The sequence below is a fragment of the Notamacropus eugenii genome, chromosome 1 (assembly GCF_028372415.1).
Source record: "Notamacropus eugenii isolate mMacEug1 chromosome 1, mMacEug1.pri_v2, whole genome shotgun sequence".
Classification (NCBI taxonomy): domain Eukaryota; kingdom Metazoa; phylum Chordata; class Mammalia; order Diprotodontia; family Macropodidae; genus Notamacropus; species Notamacropus eugenii.
The window spans coordinates 375,629,724-375,648,582 of record NC_092872.1 but is presented as its reverse complement, the minus strand read 5'-3'; the positions used below and the strand labels follow the sequence as shown (position 1 = coordinate 375,648,582).

The 18,859-nt window shown below is 39.4% G+C and overlaps 1 long non-coding RNA gene across 1 annotated transcript in view; it reads right to left on the bottom strand.

Annotated features, from left to right (window-relative positions):
- LOC140518482 (uncharacterized) overlaps positions 1 to 18,597 on the bottom strand; it is a 112,784-nt gene extending 94,187 nt beyond the window's left edge. The window contains exon 1 of the long non-coding RNA XR_011971939.1: positions 18,442 to 18,597. This is a non-coding gene — a long non-coding RNA (uncharacterized lncRNA). The remainder of the gene's footprint in view (positions 1 to 18,441) is intronic.
- Positions 18,598 to 18,859: the final 262 nt, after the last annotated feature.

Genomic DNA, 18,859 nt, shown 5'->3' with positions numbered 1-18,859 from the left:
GTTCCTCACAAATGGCATTCCATCTCCATCTCTTGGGTCTTTTCAGAGACTGTCCTCCATGCCTGGAACACATTCCTACCTCACCTCTAGAATCCCAAACTTCCTTCTCTTGGGCCTTTTATGTTTAAGGCCTTTGCTTATTCCCACCCAGCACAGCCCAGATGCTAGGGTCTCCCCACCTCTGACCAAGTTACCTTATACAGGATTCCCCAAAAAGTCTTAGTGCATATTTTTAAGATCTTAAAATATTAAGATATAAGAAATTAAAGCCTAAAAATGCACTAAGATTTTGGGGATACACTATATCAACTTTCTCCTCTTACATTTGGTATTTACCTATATATTTATATGTTAATGCTGTTTCCTCCAACAGAATGTAAGTTTTTTGAGTGTTCAGATTTGTTTCATTTTTTTCCTTTTAATCCCTGTCACTCAGTATAGTGCCTGGCAGGTAGGAAACACCTAATAAAAGCTTGTTCATTGTTTGATTTACCTAATGAATTTTCCCAGAAGAATTTTGAAATTTCCATGCTTCTATAACCAAGCCTTCAGAGGAATGCAAGGAAATCTGGGTTGAACTCCTGGCTTTACTACTAATGAACTAGAGAAGTGGCTTTCCCTTGCTTGACCTCAGTTTCCCCAACCATAATATAAAAGGTTTGGGCGAAAAAAGCCTAAGGTCCTGAGCTTTAATAACCTTATGCTTTAGCCACCCAACTGGTTCTTATTATTCCCTCTAGTGGAAAGCATGCTCTGTTTGATGTTGGGGAGATCTGAGTTCAGATCCTACTTCTGACATTTCACTAATGGCATGACCATGGGCAAGTCATTACAATTCTCAAAGCCTCCATCTCCTCATCTCTAAAACAGGAATATTAATATATTTAGAACTTACTTGCACAGGAAACACATTCAGAGCTATAAAAGACCATTCTAGTTCAAACTTCTCATTTTACAGACAAAGAAAGTCAGGCCCAGAGAGGTTAATTAATACACCCAATGTCTCACAGTATAAGTAGGATTCAAACCCAGGTTTTCTCCCTTCAGATGCAGATTTTTTTCTCTCTACTATGCTCCCCAACCTTTGTCATGAGACTCCAATGAGAGAATTTATGTAAACTCTAAAGTGACATCTATGTCAGTAGAAATTGCTTTTAGTAAATATGGAGGAGGAATAGTAGAAAGAATATTGGAGGTAGAGTCAGAGGACCTGAGTTTGAATTCTGCCTCTGCTCCTTACAACCTTGAACAATTCCCATAATCTCTCTGAATCTCAATGCCTCACTGATCAAATGAGGCTGAACTAGCTGATTTCCAAGCATCCTTTTATCTCTAAATCAGATTCGGTGATTCTCCATTGCCTTTGCTCCAGTGACACTTGGGTGAGCCCTGCGACTCTCCCACAATGGTGTAGCTTGGGGTGAGTCTGGCCTCTACTCTCATCCGCTAATGAATTGTGCTTTTAACCAGCACGATGCAGCTCTTCTAAGTGCTGCCAAGCTAGAGTCCATTTGCATACACTGCTCCATTTACTGATAAATGCACGTAATTTGTTTTCAGCATGTCACCCCTCTACTACTACCTACTGTCTCAAAGCTCAAGTGATGAAGTTTTATGCAGCTTGCTTGTTAATTGGGGCTTTAGATTTCCAGAAACAAACAATTGGTGTTTAATTAAAAATCACTCATGTACCCTCAACCCTTCACTGTAGTTTTTAAAAAAAAAAAGAAAAGAAAAGAAAAAGAAAAATACTATCCACAGATAAAACTGAGGAATGGAAATCATGGTAAGAAGAGTCAGGAGACCAAAAAAAAAATCTACCTCCTCTGAATTGTAGGAAACAAGGGCTGGCCTCTAGAACAAAAGCTATACATTCAGCAACAAGATGGCTACAAGACACAGGTAGTCTAGTGGGATGAACTCTGAGACAATCTGGGCTTAATTCTTGCCTCTGTCATTTGTTAGGGGTGTGATTAGCTAGCCACTTAGCCTCTCTGGTCCTCAGTTTCCTCATCTGTAAAATGAGAGGACTGAATAAGATTGCTTCTGAGGTCCCTCCCAGTTCTCTATCTATTATGATATGATTCTGCCTAACTCCCTTCAGGGAATCATTGAGTGTCCTTATAACCTACACAATTAGAAGAGAATGGAATTTAGTACAGTTGGGGAAACTGAGGCACCATCCCCCCAGGGGAAGTGAGGTGACACATCAGTTAGTGGCAAAACTGGAATTGTTCATCCTTCATTCTCAAAGAGGACCAATGACATTATGGGATGATATCTTGACTTGCTTGACTTAATTTAATTAAATAAGGCAGAGCATGCAAAATCACCAGGCTCATTCTCTCCTCTAGAGTCACCAAAATCCAAGAAATTTGAGCAAAACCTTCCAGTCTGGTGCTTTTTTTACCACATCATGTAAATGCCAAAACTCTGCCTTACTCCATTTGGCCCAAGCACAGGTTGTATGTCACTTGTCAGTGATGCCGTACGGGGGTAATCGTCTTCAGGGTTGGATTAGATGGCCTCTGAAATCCCACCCAGTTCTGAGATACTGTGATCCTATGAACTTGGACTATCGGGCGACAGAATCTTCATGTTCGCACACTCTTCCTTTGTTCCAGAACTTGCAGTTCTAGAACAGATAACTGATGGGCAAGTGAGTAAAGTGACCTTTTCACTATTATATGTCTCTCAGCACTTTGTTCCTCTCACTTATGTTCTCTTGAGCCCTTTCATTATTTGCTTCTGTGTTTTATCCCCTCTATTAGATCATAATGTGACCTCAAGGACCACCTCTTAATGCTGTTTGAGCCTCCCCAACTATCTCCTGTAGTATTCTGCCACTAATAGGGCTCACTCAGGCTACCAAAATAGCACATGCATATGTGTATATGTGTGTGTGACTTGCCATAAACAAAGGGATTTCAAACCATCATCTTTTGAAAATAAAATTTTAAACCATTATTTCATCTACCTCTTTCTGAGGGATTGATAAATCAAATCAACATTGCCTTCACTCCTATGAAGAGAATGACAATTTACTTGCCCTATGGTTCAATTGTCAACCCCTGTGATTCTGAGTTGTAGGCAGCCCAGGCCAAAGCTCCCTGCCCCTACCACCACTCCTTGCTTTCATACCATCCATGCAAGCCCTATTACTGGGCTTCCCTACCTTCTGATCATCACTGAATAGATTCTATACATTGTGCCTCCCCTTTATGGTCAACAAACCACCTGACACATGAGACCTATGCATTTACTCCCAGAATTTTCTATACACATATCTTGAGTTTACTTACAGGTACACGTTATTTTCTCCAAGTAGAATATAAGTTCATTGAGGACAAGAATGGTTTTATTTTGTATATTACCAGACCCTAGCACAGTGCCTGGAATGAAGTAGGTACTTAATAAGTGATTTTTGAATTAAATTAATCTATACCTTTGAGCTTCACAGTGTTATATTAGTATTATTATCCTTAATTTACAAACAAGAAAAATGAGACTCCAAAGGTTCAGCAACTTGTCCAAATTCACACAACTACCAAGTGATGGTACTAGGCTAAGACTCAAACTAATATCTTAAACCAGTACTCCTTATTCTATTCCACTCTGCCTCTCTATAAAGGAGTCTGTTGAATTAAACCAAATTAAATTCATTTACTCAACTGTAAAAAAATGCGTTATACAAATAAGAGGAAAAATTACTTGGCACAGTGGTTGTAAAAATTTGTGGAACCTGTTTTCCCCCTAGGCATGACATGGATAGAAAATACGAGTAGAGGTTTTTCTTTTTTTAATTCACAGAATAGCAATTTTTAATGGGTTATAAAGGAAAGCTTGCCCCTAACCTTTGGGGCTAATATAACACAAGATACTCTTTTATGAAACATCCTTGGAACTACTGTTACGGGGAGAACCCTGGGATGTCCAGGCCACCAACCTGATCCAATAGAAGACTGTTCATGTTGTGATGCAAGACACAACCCATTCATTTCCCAGGGACTGCTGAATACCCATCAGCTCATCCCATGTGGTGCTCCAGTGTTAATGACTTGCCTCAAGTCACACATGTGAAAAAAAGATGAATCTGAGGTCCCCTCCGGGTTAATGTGCAGGCTCAATGCTTGCAATTTTTAAAGGACATGGATATGTCTTTGCATTGTTTGCATCAAAAAATAAGGCTATAGGTAAATATTAGCCCAGTGTAACTATGCAGAAAATGAAAGTCTGATGTGGCAATTAATTCTATGACCACCTCCTCCGCTAGATAGAGGATAGAATACACACTGTTGTTAGTATTGGGGTCATACCAGAGCCTTATACATGGAAATAAAAATCAAAGGACAAATGCCTTTGAGACTATAGCCCTGAAATTATTCCATTTCAGTGATAGTTGAAGTGTTTGTCATTATAGGATGTGCTTCCCTCCTTAATAAGAATATACACCTCCACACAGCAAGGAACTGAAGTGGTAACTGATATTTAGAGATACAAGAGTAAGAAAGGCTCCACAAGATCCTAAAGTGTCCCCAGAATTTTTTTAAAACAAATCCTTTTCAGCATGCTTTGCTGTTCAGTCTTGTCCAACTCTTCATGATCCCATGAACAGTGTGGTCCATGGGATATTTTGCAGGTATAGTGGAGTAGTTGTCATTTTCTTCTCTGGTGGATTAAGACCAACAGAAGTTAAATGACTTGCCCAGGGTCACACAGCTAGTAAGTGTCTGAGGCCACATTTGAACTCGTCTTCCTACCTCCAGGCCCAGCACTCTATCTATTGCGTCACCAAATCTAACATGATTTACTTTACTCTGATTCTTTGGAAACGAGGTGCTCTTTCCTAGGTTTAAAATGCCTGTCCTTCCCTCTAAATTCTCACCCAACATAGAATAACAATAGAATAATTGAAGTCCTGAATTTGAAGTCAGAGGAACTGAGTTCAAATCCTGCCTCTGTTATTTACTGCCTGCGTGACTTGAACAAATCCCTTCACCTCTTGAGGTTTCAGTTTTATCATCTGTAAAATGAGAAGATTGGCCTCAGGAATCTCTAACCTCCCTTCTAATCCATGAATCTATAATTCAAATGCTACCTGTTCAAACAAGCTTTGCTTGATCTCTCCTCCCCAGAATGGGTAACAACCTTTTCCATCATAACTCATATTGTTTTTTTCATAATGTATGGTACATTGTTTATTATGTATCTTTGGTGTTTTATGAGGTAAATAAGAGTGCTAGACCCACAGGATTCAGGAAGACTCAAACTCAATCTGGCCTCAGACATTTACATCTGTCTGACCTTGGGCAAGTGTCTTAATCTGTCTCGGTTTCCTTAACTGTGAAATGGGGGAAATAGGAACACCTATCTCCTGGAAATATGGTAAGGATAAAATGAAATGATATTTTTAATGTGCTTTGTAAACTTTAAAGTACTCTGGAAATGTGAGATATTGTTAATATTGTTATCATTTATTTTTGTTTTATCCCTCTGCTTATCTATACTTTTCTTATCTATACTTTATATCTCTCCCAGTGTTGCACACAAGGTTCAGGAGTCAGTCAGCCATTGAGTAAGCCTTTACTGTATGCCAGGCACTTTGCACACAAGAGGTGTTTAAAAGAAATGTTTGTGGAAGTGACCTATTTAAACTCACATAGAATATATATGTGTGTGTGTGTGTGTGTGTGTGTGTATACATATATGTGTGTGTGCATATATATGTATATAATACATAAAAATATATATAATGTCTATAGTTTGATAGTTCCCTTATAGCAAGTCGGTTACATAACTTTGCTTATTATAATGCTGAGCATCTTTGTGCTAATATTAAGCTTAGAAGGGATCGTGGAGTTATTAAACATTTGTTTTATAGTCTTGAATCTACATTAGTCCTTTCAGACTACATAAATGTGATTATTGTAGTCACTGGCTTACTTGCGTATATTATCACTTTGTCATAGTGAATTAAAAACGATGTGACAACTAACTTATGTTTTTCATTTGTGGAAATAAAGCTTTATTGTTTGTAAAGAACTCTTTAAGCATCTTATTAATATATTATCTGTTGTTTGATACTTCTGGTTTTTTATTTTGTTTTTAATTAATTTTGGAGCTACAGATGTGCTTTCTCCTTAAAGAATTCAGTATAATTATGGTGGCGAGGGAACAGCTAAGGGGCCGAGTGGATAGAGGACTGGGCTTGAAATCAGGAAGACTCATCTTCTGTAAAATTGGGCATGACCGATAATAACAACTGACAATTTACATAGTCTTTAATGTTTGCAAAGCATTTTCCATACATTATTTCATTTGTGCTTTACAGTAGTCCTGCGAATTAAGTACTATGGTCATTAATATGCTCATCTTACAGGAGAGAAAGCAGGTTGAAGTCATTTGTTCCTCAATCACATAACTAGTAAATGTCAGAAGTAGGTCTGAAACCTGGGGGTACACTTTCTATTAAACTAATCTTCCCATCAATAAACCACATTTCTTTTTGACACCATGTTATAAGAGAGTCATTAGTTAGTAAAGATTTCTAGCTAACTGAAAGATGACATTGCCTGAAGAGGGTCCCTCTTTAAAAAAGAATAGTAATACTTTCCTTAGTGAGATGTCTACCTGAATTAAAAGGCAGTGATCCTCACTATTTACAAAAGTCTGTGAGGGGATGATTTCCATTGCTCACCCAAAGTAATTGAAATAGTAAATAAAGCTCTAAGTAAAGGATAGTTTTCCTAGAAACCTGTGATGATAAGGATAGGAACTGGGCTATGACTTTATCTGCTTTGGAAATTCCAGGCCAAGAACCCCATCTACTCTGCACCTTCTCTTCAATGGATGTAATTCCCGTTGTTCCCCCAAAGTTACTGAAATAGTAAATAAAGTTCTACGTGTCCTACACACTCACTAACTCTGGTGTACTTTAGGCAAATGGGTATGCCACCGTGGCTAACCTGAGCCAAGGGTACAGATCAGTGTGGAAGATAGTGTCTTACCGATCACAGAATGTGAAAGATTGAAATAAAAATAAAACACGTGTATTTAGTGTCTTTTACATACAAGACACTGTATTAGGCACTATGCAGGGAAAGAACATAAATAAAGCATACACACCTGTGATAACTTACGTCTTCAGAAGACCAGTGATAAAGCATGTTTCATCCCTTCTCCTAACAGAAGAGTGATGAATTAGAGTGCAGAGTGCAACATTCATTTTTGGACATGACTAGTGTATGGACTTGACTTATTTGTCTCTATTTATTCGTATTAAGGAAGAACTTCTCTTTAGGTAGGTGAGGACAGGGAAGGGCCTGTGTGAATAGTGATAATAAGATCCTCTCCCCTCAAAAAAGAACTAAAAAATAGTGTCCACAAAATGCTTTCCAATGCAAACAAAAGATCAGGAAGCAATTCAAAAGGGGATACATAGAAAACCATTTTGTTACTATGTTCAAATTAATATAAATTGATACAATACATTGAACTAATGTTCAAATTAAGATAAACTTTTAAAGTTTGCAAAGTTTGAATAAGGATTCACAGATTAATATTTAATATCCTTTTTTGGCTTTTCTTTGAAAATATTTCTTTTTATGTTTAAATTCATAATTTAAAAAAAAGAAATGTAACAAAGAATAAGAGGCATACCTGCCTTCAGAGGTGGGTAAAGTGCAAGGCAGAGAATGCCCAATAAACGGACCAGATGGGCTGAAGCACAGGTTCAGAAAAATGAGCCATTGGAGAGAAACCTAGAAAGATAAAGTCATATAGTGGAGGGTTCTGAGAGGCCAAGGTTTGGGGTGTTTTTAATATATTCTTTAGACTATGGGGAGCCACTACTGGTCTTCTGAGCAGGAAAGTAAAATAATGAGAGTGGTATTTCATAGGAATATAAGTAGCTATGGTTAAGGGACTGATGGTAGTAGTCCTTAGAATAAGGTCGTAATAACTGACAACGACGGCCTTTATATAGTGCTTTAGGGTTCCTAAAGCACTCTAACATATCTTATCTCACTTGATCCTGCTTGATCCTCACAACAGCTCTGGGAGGTCAGCGTTATTGCTGTTCAGCCTTTCAGCTGTGCCTTGTGGCCCCTTGGCACACCAGGCCAATTCATGTTTGCTGTTTCCATGACTCTCTCTCTCTCTCTCTCTCTCTCTCTCTCTCTCTCTCTCTCTCTCTTCTCCCTCCCTCCCTCCCTCTCTTTTTCTTTCTCTCTTTTTCTCTCTCTCATCTCTCTCATATCTTTCTCTCTGTCTTGTCTCTGTCTCATCTCTCTCTCTCATATTTTTCTCTCTGTCTCATGTCTCTGCCTCATCTCTCTGCCTCTCTCCTCTCTTCCTCTGTCTCCTCTCTCTCTCTCATCTCATCTCACTCTCTGTTTCATATCTTTCTCTCTGTCTTGTCTCTCTGTGTCTGTGTGTGTCTCATCTCTCTATCTCTCTCCTCCTTTCTTCCTCCTCCTCCTCCTCCTCCACTGTTCCCTTTTCCTTTTGCCTTCAGTCTTTCCCAACATGAGTTTTTTTCAATGAATCCCATCTTTTCATTAAATAGCTAAAGAAATTAAGCATCAGCATTTGACCTTCTGGTGAAGAGCCTGAATTAATTTCTTTAAGTATTGACTGAGACTCTCAAACGTCTTCTCCAGCACCACAATTCGAAAGCATTGATTCTGCCTTTCCTTATAGCACAACTCTCAGAGCCATGCATTGCTACCAGAAAAAAAACCTATAGCTTTGACCATAGGGACCTTTGTCAGCAATGTGATATCTCTGCTTTTTTAGTATGCTGCCCAGATTTGCCATAGTTTTCCTTTCAAGGAGAAAGTGTCTTTTTGTCTCCTGGCTGCAGTCACTATCTGCAGTGATATTTAACCCCAAGACTATAAAATCTGACACTGCTTCCATTTCTTGTCCCTCTGTTTCCCAGTAATCCCCATTTTATAGGTGAGGAAATTGAGGCAAACAGAAATTAAATGACTTTCCCAGTTTCACTCAGCTAGTAAATATCTAAGGCAGGATTCATATTCAGGTCTTCCTAACTCCAAATCCAGGATTGCACTGTGTCACCCAACTACCTAGTGGTAAAGGTGGGAAGAGGAGAAAGAGGGTAGATGATAAGACTTTGTAAAGGTTTCCTCCAAAGGACTTAGTGACTACTGTTTGAATACTGGGAGTGAAGAAGGAGGAAAATCAAAGATGATTCCTTAGATTTTAGAATGTGAGCTCCAGGAGGGCAAGTGCTACATTTGTTTTGTTTGGTTTTTTCCTTTCTTTGTATCTTCCTGTGCTTCATACAGTACCTGGCGCAGAGCAAGCACTTCAATGCTTCTTGCTACTGCAGTATCTAGAAAACTAGTACTATTACTAACAAAAACAGGAAACAGAAGGAGAAGTAGGTTGTGGGGTGAGGCTATGAGGCAAGATGAAGAATTTGATTTGCTAAGATGGTAGGAAAATCAAATAAAACTATCCAGCAAACAGTTGAAAATGTAAGACTAAAACATGTAAGATTTTAAGTATAGAGATAAAATTGGGAAGTCATCTATATAAAGAAACCTGTGAATGAATTAGATCTCTAAGAGAAAAAGAAAACTAGCATTTATATAGTGCATTTCATTTTCTTTTAAGAGAAAGTATAGAAGCTAAGGGATAAAAGAGTTTTGAGAAGGATTTGGTCAGTGGTATCATATGCTATACAAGAGGACAAGGAAAATGAAGACTTAGAAAAAGTTAATAGATTTGGTTATTAGGAAGTGATTAATCTCAAGATACAGTTTCAGTAAGGGAAAAGAATAGAAACCATATTTAAGGTTGAGAGAGAAATTTAGAAAAAGAGAGACAAAGCAAGTGATGCAGAGAGACATAGACGCAGACCTGGAGAGGCACAGGGACAGAAAATGGGATTTTAAGTGCTTGCTACAGGCCAGGCCTGTTGGATAGTAATATAATAATTACAGATAACTAATTCAAGGAGATCTACCAGTAAAACAGAAGACAGAAATAGGACAATTGCTAGAGAAAGCAGTATGAAAGGTTTGGGTTTTAGATAGAAGTTCTATATATTCTTAGAAGTAGAATGAAAAGCGCCAGAAAAGGAAGAGATCGAAAACTGGTAAGGAGAGGAAATGATTTGAAGTTGGAGACTAGCATGCAGGACCTGAAGGAAGGTTAAGGAGGCAACAGGGGGAGAGTCAGCCAGTTAGTGATGGCTACATTCAGAAGGTTGTGCAGGGATTCAAGTGTAGTCAGAAGGGATGAGACCATACCCAGAATTGAAGTAGGAAGAAGGAATGTCTGTAGTAACTACCTGAAGTTTGAGCCCACTCTCCTCTCCTCAGGTTTTTGTACTTTAAGTATTGCTATATCTTCTCTGTAAGTATCCTTTTGTAAAAGCTAATTTATGTTAATTGATTATCAATGACTTTGAGGAACTGTCAATTATCTAACTGATATTGAGGCAATAAGCACTGGAGTAGATCATACTTGGAGAGAGATGTACTGGTTAATTAATATTGGGGAAATGGGAACTGATAATAGATAAATATGGAGGGGGACATCTGGATGGAGGCTCAAGAGTGATAGCATTAGAAGAATCATCTCAAAAGAAAGAAAAAGAAAGGAAGGGGAGAGGGAAACAAGGAGAGAGGGAGGGAGAAGAAGAAAGAGAGGGAGAGAGAGAGGAAGAGAGAGAGAGAGGGAGACAGGGAGAATGAGAGAGATGGAGACAGAGGGAGAGAGAGAAAAGGGGGAAAGAGAGAAACAGAGAAAGAAAGAAACAGAGAGGAAGGAGAGAGAGAAAGAAAGAGAGAGAGAGAGAGAGAGAGAGAGAATCATCTTAACCTTTCAGAATTGTCCTTAGTCAATATCCTAACTCCCCTTCACCTCCATGCAATGTTGTCTAATTTTTCCTTAAACGATATCAGAAACAATCTTGAGATTTGATTGGCTCAAGGGACTAAAAGCTCAGGTTATTAATATACAGTTTGCCCGAGTACAAAACAGCCACAAGCTGCTCTGGATATGCTCTGATGATTGGCAGCTCAGAGACATTTCAGCTAAATTCAACCTAGAACGTCCTCAGTCTATGTCTTTGTTAAATATCCTCCAGCTAGGGTTAAGTAAATTTTTTTAATTGCTAAATAACTGCCAATTGTCTCATTTCCTTCCAATATCTGACAAACTACCAGGTCACTGGCCTGAGACAGGTTGAGCCTAGAATCCTGAGGGAGAGAAGCAGCAGGCCAGCTCTGAGAATCTGACTGCCAGTGCTGATGGATTTGGGAGAATGGGTCTGGAACAAACGCTATATGAAAACGGAATAATAATGTCTATAGTGCCTCACAGACATGTTGTGATAATCAAATGAGGTTCATTACAGGTTCAAAAGTAGGTTTGTACTGCTTGGCCTCACAAGGTCAGAACTAAGAGAAATGGGTAAAAAATTGCAGGTGAGATTTAGATTCAATGTAAGGGGTGGGGAGAATCCTCCTTACATTTAGGGTTACCCAATAGTGAAACGGCCTCAGAATGACACAGTAATTTTCCTTTCCCTTGAGGCAGCAAAGTCTTGAAAGGCCACTTTAAGAAAATGCTTTATGTAAAGGATTCTCTGAGCTGAACTAGATGGCATCTGAAATGCCAACATTTCAACTCACATATTCTCCCATGCAGAACTGGAAAAGGCCTAGAGATCCTAAAGTTCAACCCCTTTTTTTGTTCTGAAACAAGGCCTGTGGTTTCATTTATATAGGGTGCTTCTGGCAAGGAACTTTCTCTCCCAGTAAAGATCAGCACCTGCTCTGAAACTTACTGCCAAGAACCAAGTACCCATCGCTGTATTTGTACAGCCAGGAACTAAGAATGGTTGGGGTTTTTTTTTTACATTTTAAAGTACAATAAAGTTTTATTTAAAACTGAAAAAAAATTGTTAGCTCCCAAGCCATACAAAGACATGGGGCAGGCCAAATATAGTTTGCTGACATCTAGTCAAGTTGACTTGGGCAATAAAGGGTTAAGAGACAGGCCCAAGGGCACCCAGCCAGTATGAGAGAAGCCAAAACTGAACCCAAATCTTCCTGACTGAGATTAATTCTCTCTCCGTCCATGCTAATTCACCCTCTAATTTTATGGATGAAGAAACTAAGGCCCAGAGAATTTGTGACTTTACTCAAAGCCACATAAGTAGTAAGTAGCAGAGCAGAAAGCAAACCCAGGTCCTCTCATTCCAAACTCAGTGGTTGCGGCTGTTTTCCCACTAAACTATGGTTGATGTATGTAAAGCACCTTGCAAGTCTTAAACCACTATAAAAATGTTAATTTTCTTTCTTTTCTCCCAGTTTCCTCATCCATAAATAAGGATAATAATATTTGCCCTGACTATTTCACGAGGCTATTTATTGGGCGGAGGGGAATATTTTGCAACAGGTAAAGTGCTACATAAATTTCAGCTGTTATTATTTTTATGATGAGCTGTTCAGTCCTTGTTCATTTGGGTCCAACTCTTTGTGACCTCATTTGGGGTTTTCTTGGCAAAGATACTAGATTGGTCTGCCATTTCCTTCTCCAACTCATTTTACAGATGAGGAAACTGAGGCAAATAAGGTTAAGTGACTTGACCAGGGTCACACAACTAGTAGGTATCTGAGGCCAGATTTGAAATCAGGAAGATGAGTCTTCCTGACTCTAGGCCCAGCACTCTATCCACTGAGTCACCTAGCTGCCAGTTATAAGGGAGGACAAGGCATTTTGATGGCCTACCCACATTTGGCATTAGGGAATAAGTAAACCAAATGCTCCTTCTCCCAAACTGCCTCAAGGGGAGTAGTACCTGAGAGCCGGTAATATGGGACATGGTATCTCCATGAAAGACCAAGGCATCAACTAGGGGAAAGTTTGTGGCTGCAGGGGTGGGGTGGTGTAGTGCCAATGTGATACCCCCAGCAGCTGTTATGGATATGCATGCATATTTCCAAGAAAATTTCCACATTTTATGAATTCCTCAAAGATGAAACCAAGACATTTGTTCAAATGCCAGAAAGCCAAATCCATCATAGTAACAAAGAAATCAATACACATTATCAACGCAGGGAACACAATTATCCTCAAGCATTCCCTCCATCAGGCCTCCTCACAAACAAGCTACCTTAGGCAAAATCACTCCCTCTCTCACTCACACTAGCTGTTCTGTTCTGCTCTGCCTGCTCTCTCTCTCAGCTCCTTTTCCTACTATAACCTTCCTTCTCTACCCATTCAGCAAGCTCCTCCCACCATCGGCTCAGTGTGACTGAAGCTGTGGGCTGGATCAGAGCTCAAAGCAGGTCACATGGGCCTATTAAGGGTCAGAGAAAATCTTCAAATTTGCTTACCATTACAGGTGGAAAAGTGGGTGAGTTAAGAGGAAAATTATTCTTAAAAAAAGAGAAAGATTAAAAGTTTAAATGGCTCCTAAATGATAATCAGTGCTTAAAAAGCTCAAAATTCCCACAAGGATGAGCTTGCATCCTGTTAAATTAGCTTATAAAGTGCAGAATAATAAAGCTGGAAAGAAAATTTAGATATTCTAGTCCAATTTCTTCATTTTGAAGATAGGGAAACAGACTCAGAGAGGGCACTACCAAGGTTAAATACATTTGTTGAAGAAAGACTATCAGAGTGGAATTGAATAAAAAATAGGGGGAAAATCACAAATCTAAATTTAATAACCAAATGCTTCATTCTACTCACTGGCCATCTATTTCCCTTCGAAGCCTCAATTTATTCACCTATATAATGAAAGAAATGGACTGGATTATAACTAAATTGCTATGATTACTAGGTACTTTAAACTACCTGACACAAGCACCTTGCTTTTCAGCTTTCCCTCCAATAATATTAATTCAAAGTAAGGAGAGCCCCCACCTGGTCACCTATAAAACATCACCCTAGCTGAACAGCTGGATATTTTAATAACTTGCTTGGTACCAATAGTGCAGGGCAGCAAGAGCTCCTCTCTGCACATGGTGCTGAAATTTTGCATATTTGGGGTAATTAATTTGGTTCCTAAATCTGGAGTTAAATAAATGTTAATGAACAGCTGTTCCCAATAAGCAGGATAAACTGAAATTAATAATTGCCATCTCCACTTAACAAATAAATGAATTACCCACATTTTAAGTACACCAACATATCACACACATGATTTCCTATTGAGTTGGGCCAGCAGAGAATTTATCAGTTGCAAAGTGGGGCTACTTACAGCAGAAAGCATGACAGGTAGACCACAACCTCCACTCTGACTTCTCTGCTTTGTAAGCCTTAAAGTGCTTTACAATAGCGAATAACTTATTCACATATGATAAGATAGAAATATTTTGTTTGCTTTTATATTTGTGAAAGGTGTAAGCAAATAATTGACTAGCTACCATAATCAGTCCTCAGGGGGAAAGAGTGCATCACTTTCAGAAACTTTCATGATTGGTTTGATGAAACTATTATTTTATTGTGCTGATGTTTTGATCCAGTGTTTTAGAATGAATTTTCAGTGTTTGGAATTCTGGGAAATGGATTTGATATCTCAGCCATCGCTAACAGGGAAGGGTAGACTCCAAGGAATCTCAATTCAATACTGTTCCTTCTCAGTTCATTTTTACTCAATGGAGTAGAAAGCCCTCCATAATCATCCTTCAAGGTCCTCCATAATCAACCAATCTTTCAAGGCCATTTCCAATGCCACCCTCATTCATTAACTTTTTCCTGGTCTTGATTCCCCCTCCCCCAATAATTTGTTCTATTTCCTAGCTCCGAAGTCCCACAGCACTTCCTAACTCTATCATAGTACCTATCACATTACTCCTGGTATTATAATTGTTTATATTTGTCTTTTACGCATCCTACTAGGCTGGAAGCTGCTTGAAGATATCAACTGTCAGTCATTTTTTGCATTCCTGAGCAGCAGGTATACAGAGTATGCCTGGTGCTCAACAGATTTTTTTTTTCTGAAAGTAAATGTACTCCATTGTAAAGAGATAGAAAATAATAAATAATAGATTCAGAGTTGGAAAAGATCTCAAGAAGTCATCTAGTCCAGAGCCCTCAATTAACACATAAAGAAACTGAGGACCATAGAGGTGAGTTACTTGACTAAGATCATGTTTCAGTCATGTCTGACTTGCCATGACCTATTTTGAGGTTTTCTCAGCAATGATACTGAAGTGATTTGACATTTCCTTCTCCAATTCACTTTACAGATGGGAAAATTGAGGTGAACAGGGTTAAGTGACTTGTTTAAGGTCACACAGCTGGTAAGTGTCTGAAGCTTAATTTGAACTTGGGAAGATGAGTATTCCTGACTCCAGGCCCAAGCACTCTATCCACTGTACCACATAGCTGACTAATATCATAGAGATAATAAAATGACTGGGCCAGGATTTCCAGTCCCCTGGCTCCAGATTGAGTACTCTTTGCTCTATACCATATAGCCACCCCTCTCCCAACCCTGGAAAGGGTCTTTCTCTATTTTCTGGACTACTGCAACAGTCTCTACTAACTGACCTTCTGACAATTGCTTTCTTCCTCCTCCATGAAATCTTCCCAATTCTCCCTGACTTTAAATACTTTTTTTTCTTGGACTTTGCATTATCTCACTCTTGTGTTCTAGTCATTATTGTAACTATATATAGCATTATTATAACTATCTATGTCTGCATTTCCCTGCCTCCTTCTTGAAAATAAGGTCCATGAAAGGAGCAACTGTCATTGATCATCATAGCTCCACCACATCTAGAATAGTCCTTGGCACACAACAGGTGCTTGAGTGAATGAATTTCCACTTAGGAGTAGTAGTGTCAAACTTCATCAGTTGAGTCAATAAGCTTATTCAAGTATTAGAAACTTAGCCACAAAATATGCTACCATGGAATGAGTTGTTTTATTGGTCAAAAGATAAACATATGTATACAGAAAGAAAATGCCATCTCTTACCCATTCAATCACCTCTGGAGCCCCAGATTTCCTCAAATCTGGAAGACTCAACAAAATGCATATCGTCAGTTTCCACAAATCAAGGAACAAGGATGCTGTTTAGAACCCTTGACCACAGGATGGGAGAACCAGAAGAGTGATGACTGGCATGACCCTTTTTTTCACTGAACATAAGAGAATATGCCAATGGGAACCAAGTATTAGCAATGCAGGTAAGTATCAGGGCTTGATCAGTTGCAGCCAGGGAATCAAATATTGTTATATCTACTCTGTGGAAACATGGATGATTCAAGGAATAGTACACAATATTTCAAAGTTAATCTGTCCCGTAGTTCATAATCATTGTGAAGGTCTCTACTAATCAGGTTCCTTAGACAAATACACTCCTGGATACATTCCCTCCATGTAGTGACTATAGACAGGAAATTCAGAAATATAGGACAAAGAGTAATCAAATTTCTGTTGGTCGTTTCTGTGGCTGCCTCAGGTATTCATTTGCAGGAATTAAACCTAGACAGTTTGTGCAAGTGAAAGGATTCAGAACCTCATCCAAGAGTGTCAGCATCAGCAACAACCCAGGACCCCAGCTGCCTCAGAGCCTGCTTCTCCCCACAAGTCCTCACTGTGAGGACAGAACAGTTGAATCACATCAGTGTCCATCCCTCTCTTCTCCCTATGCCCCCACCTGCCCAGTAATCTCACCAAGACTGACAGCTGGGCAGTCCTAGTACAGACCTTTCACCTATGGAAGGACTCAGAATTCAATTGATAGGCATCGAACTTTGTTTCCCCTTTAAAAATAAATCTCATTTGAGAACTTTAGCAGCATTTGTAGCCATTGAATTATTCAGCCCTGAAAGATAAGAGCTCCCCTGCATTGCAAAATTGCTTTCTCTTCTGCAATCAGTATTTAAGACAGAAAGGAGCTGTAGCTACTACATGAAGACTCTAGGAATATACACAAAAGCTCAATCAGTGTTACCTGATGTAGCAGGGGTGATTTCTCATTTTTTGAAGAAGACAGTGAGGGGTGTCAAATATATTAGTGACTTTTGGAAGTATATGAAATAACTCCCACCCCAGGACAGAAAGCACATGGGTCATGGGATCATAAAACTTTGGCACTGAACTAGTTAGACCTTAGAGGTCATCCAGAACAATCCCCTTCATTTTCTCAGGGAGAACACTGAGGCTGGAGCAGTTCCCCAGAAGAGGCTTGTTCACAGCCACACAGTCATTCTCTGGAGGTCTCCTCCCAGAGCCTCACCACTAAATCCTATCCTATTTGCTACCCTTCCAGTTTAATACAACCTACGGCTCAATGATTCACATTTAAATGAGCTACATAGGGCTTATCGGATAGTTTTCTTACAACTGTGAGATGATAAGAGACCAGAGTCATGGTTTCATCAGCTTAGGGAACACCAGGTAAAACCTCCATCTATTCTGCACCTTCTCTGCAATTCATAGAGTGGCTTGGGAGCACTGAGAAGGTAATTAGCCCAGGGCCACACAGCCAGCCTGTTTAAGCGGCAGGACTTGATTTCAGCCAGGTCTTTCTTAGGCAGAGGCCAGTTTTCTATCCGCTACACCATGTTGCCTCTCATAAGGTATCATAATCAGTATAATTATGCTCATTTTAGGGCAGTTAGGTGGCAAAGTGGACAGAGGATTGACCTGGAGTCAGGAAGACCCATCTTCCTGAGTTCAAATCTGACCTCAGAGGCTTACTAATTGTGTGACCCTGGGCAAGTCACTTAACCCTATTTGCCTATTTCCTCACCTGTAAGATGAATTGGAGAAGGTAATGGCCAACAGCTGCAATAATTTGCCAAGAAAACCCCACAAGGAGTCACAAAGAATGGGACACAATTGAAATGTCTGAACAACAAAATAACAAAAGTGCTCATTTTATAGATAAGGAACTGAAGGTCACAGGTTAACTGGGCAAGTAAGTGTCACAGTTGGATTTTGAACCCAGGAGTCTACTGACAAGGCTCTCTCAACTCATACAATTATTAGTAATTGACATGTTGTGATTCTCACAGCAGCCCGGTGATTTCAGTATTATCATCTCCATTTTACAGATGAGGAAACTGAGGCTTAGAAACCTTAAATGAATTACCTGAGATTGATCACATAGCCAGTACATTGTGCAACCAGGAACTGAACTCCAGTTTTTTCTAATCCCAAAGAGTGCCATGACTTTCCCTTATAGTAGAACTGCCTCCGGTATAAAAGGAAGCCTCTGTTGTCTCCTTTCCCTTCTAACAATAGTTAGTGGATATCTTTCTTTCTCAGCGCTAGGCAACATGACAGATCTCCAGCAAAATATTTATGACTCTACCCCATAGCAAATCTCTAAAACTGAGGTCTCTTATTGACACAATACCACTAAATGCCTCCCCACTTGCTAAGTTGTTTGACTATAGTCTTCTTTTGGGAGAAGTCACCATCCTGAGAACTTACCAGCCTTCAGCAAAATGAACATTTCCAGAACTGCAGTTTTCCAAGAGTGAGCTGAAGACATAAGAGAGGAAGGAAAACATAGCTCCTCCAGCAGATATCAATGCCTTAGGGAACTATCTTCACTGTAGCTCTCATCAGAATCCCACTTCCCACAGCTGTCTCCAGTAAGTCAGGCCATTTGCCCCTCCTTTGAAAGAAATGAAAATTTGACTGGTAATGTATTTCACAGGGTTCAAAATCCAGACTTTTCTGAATAAAGCTGCATTCTAAATCTAAGAAGCTCCCTGTCACAATATGCTGCTAGGATCACTGGATTTAGAAATGAAAGGGTTTAGAAGAGATTATCAAATCCAAGCCCTTCATTTTACAGATGAGGAAACTTGGCTGAGATTTTTTTAAAACTTGCCGAAAGTCACAC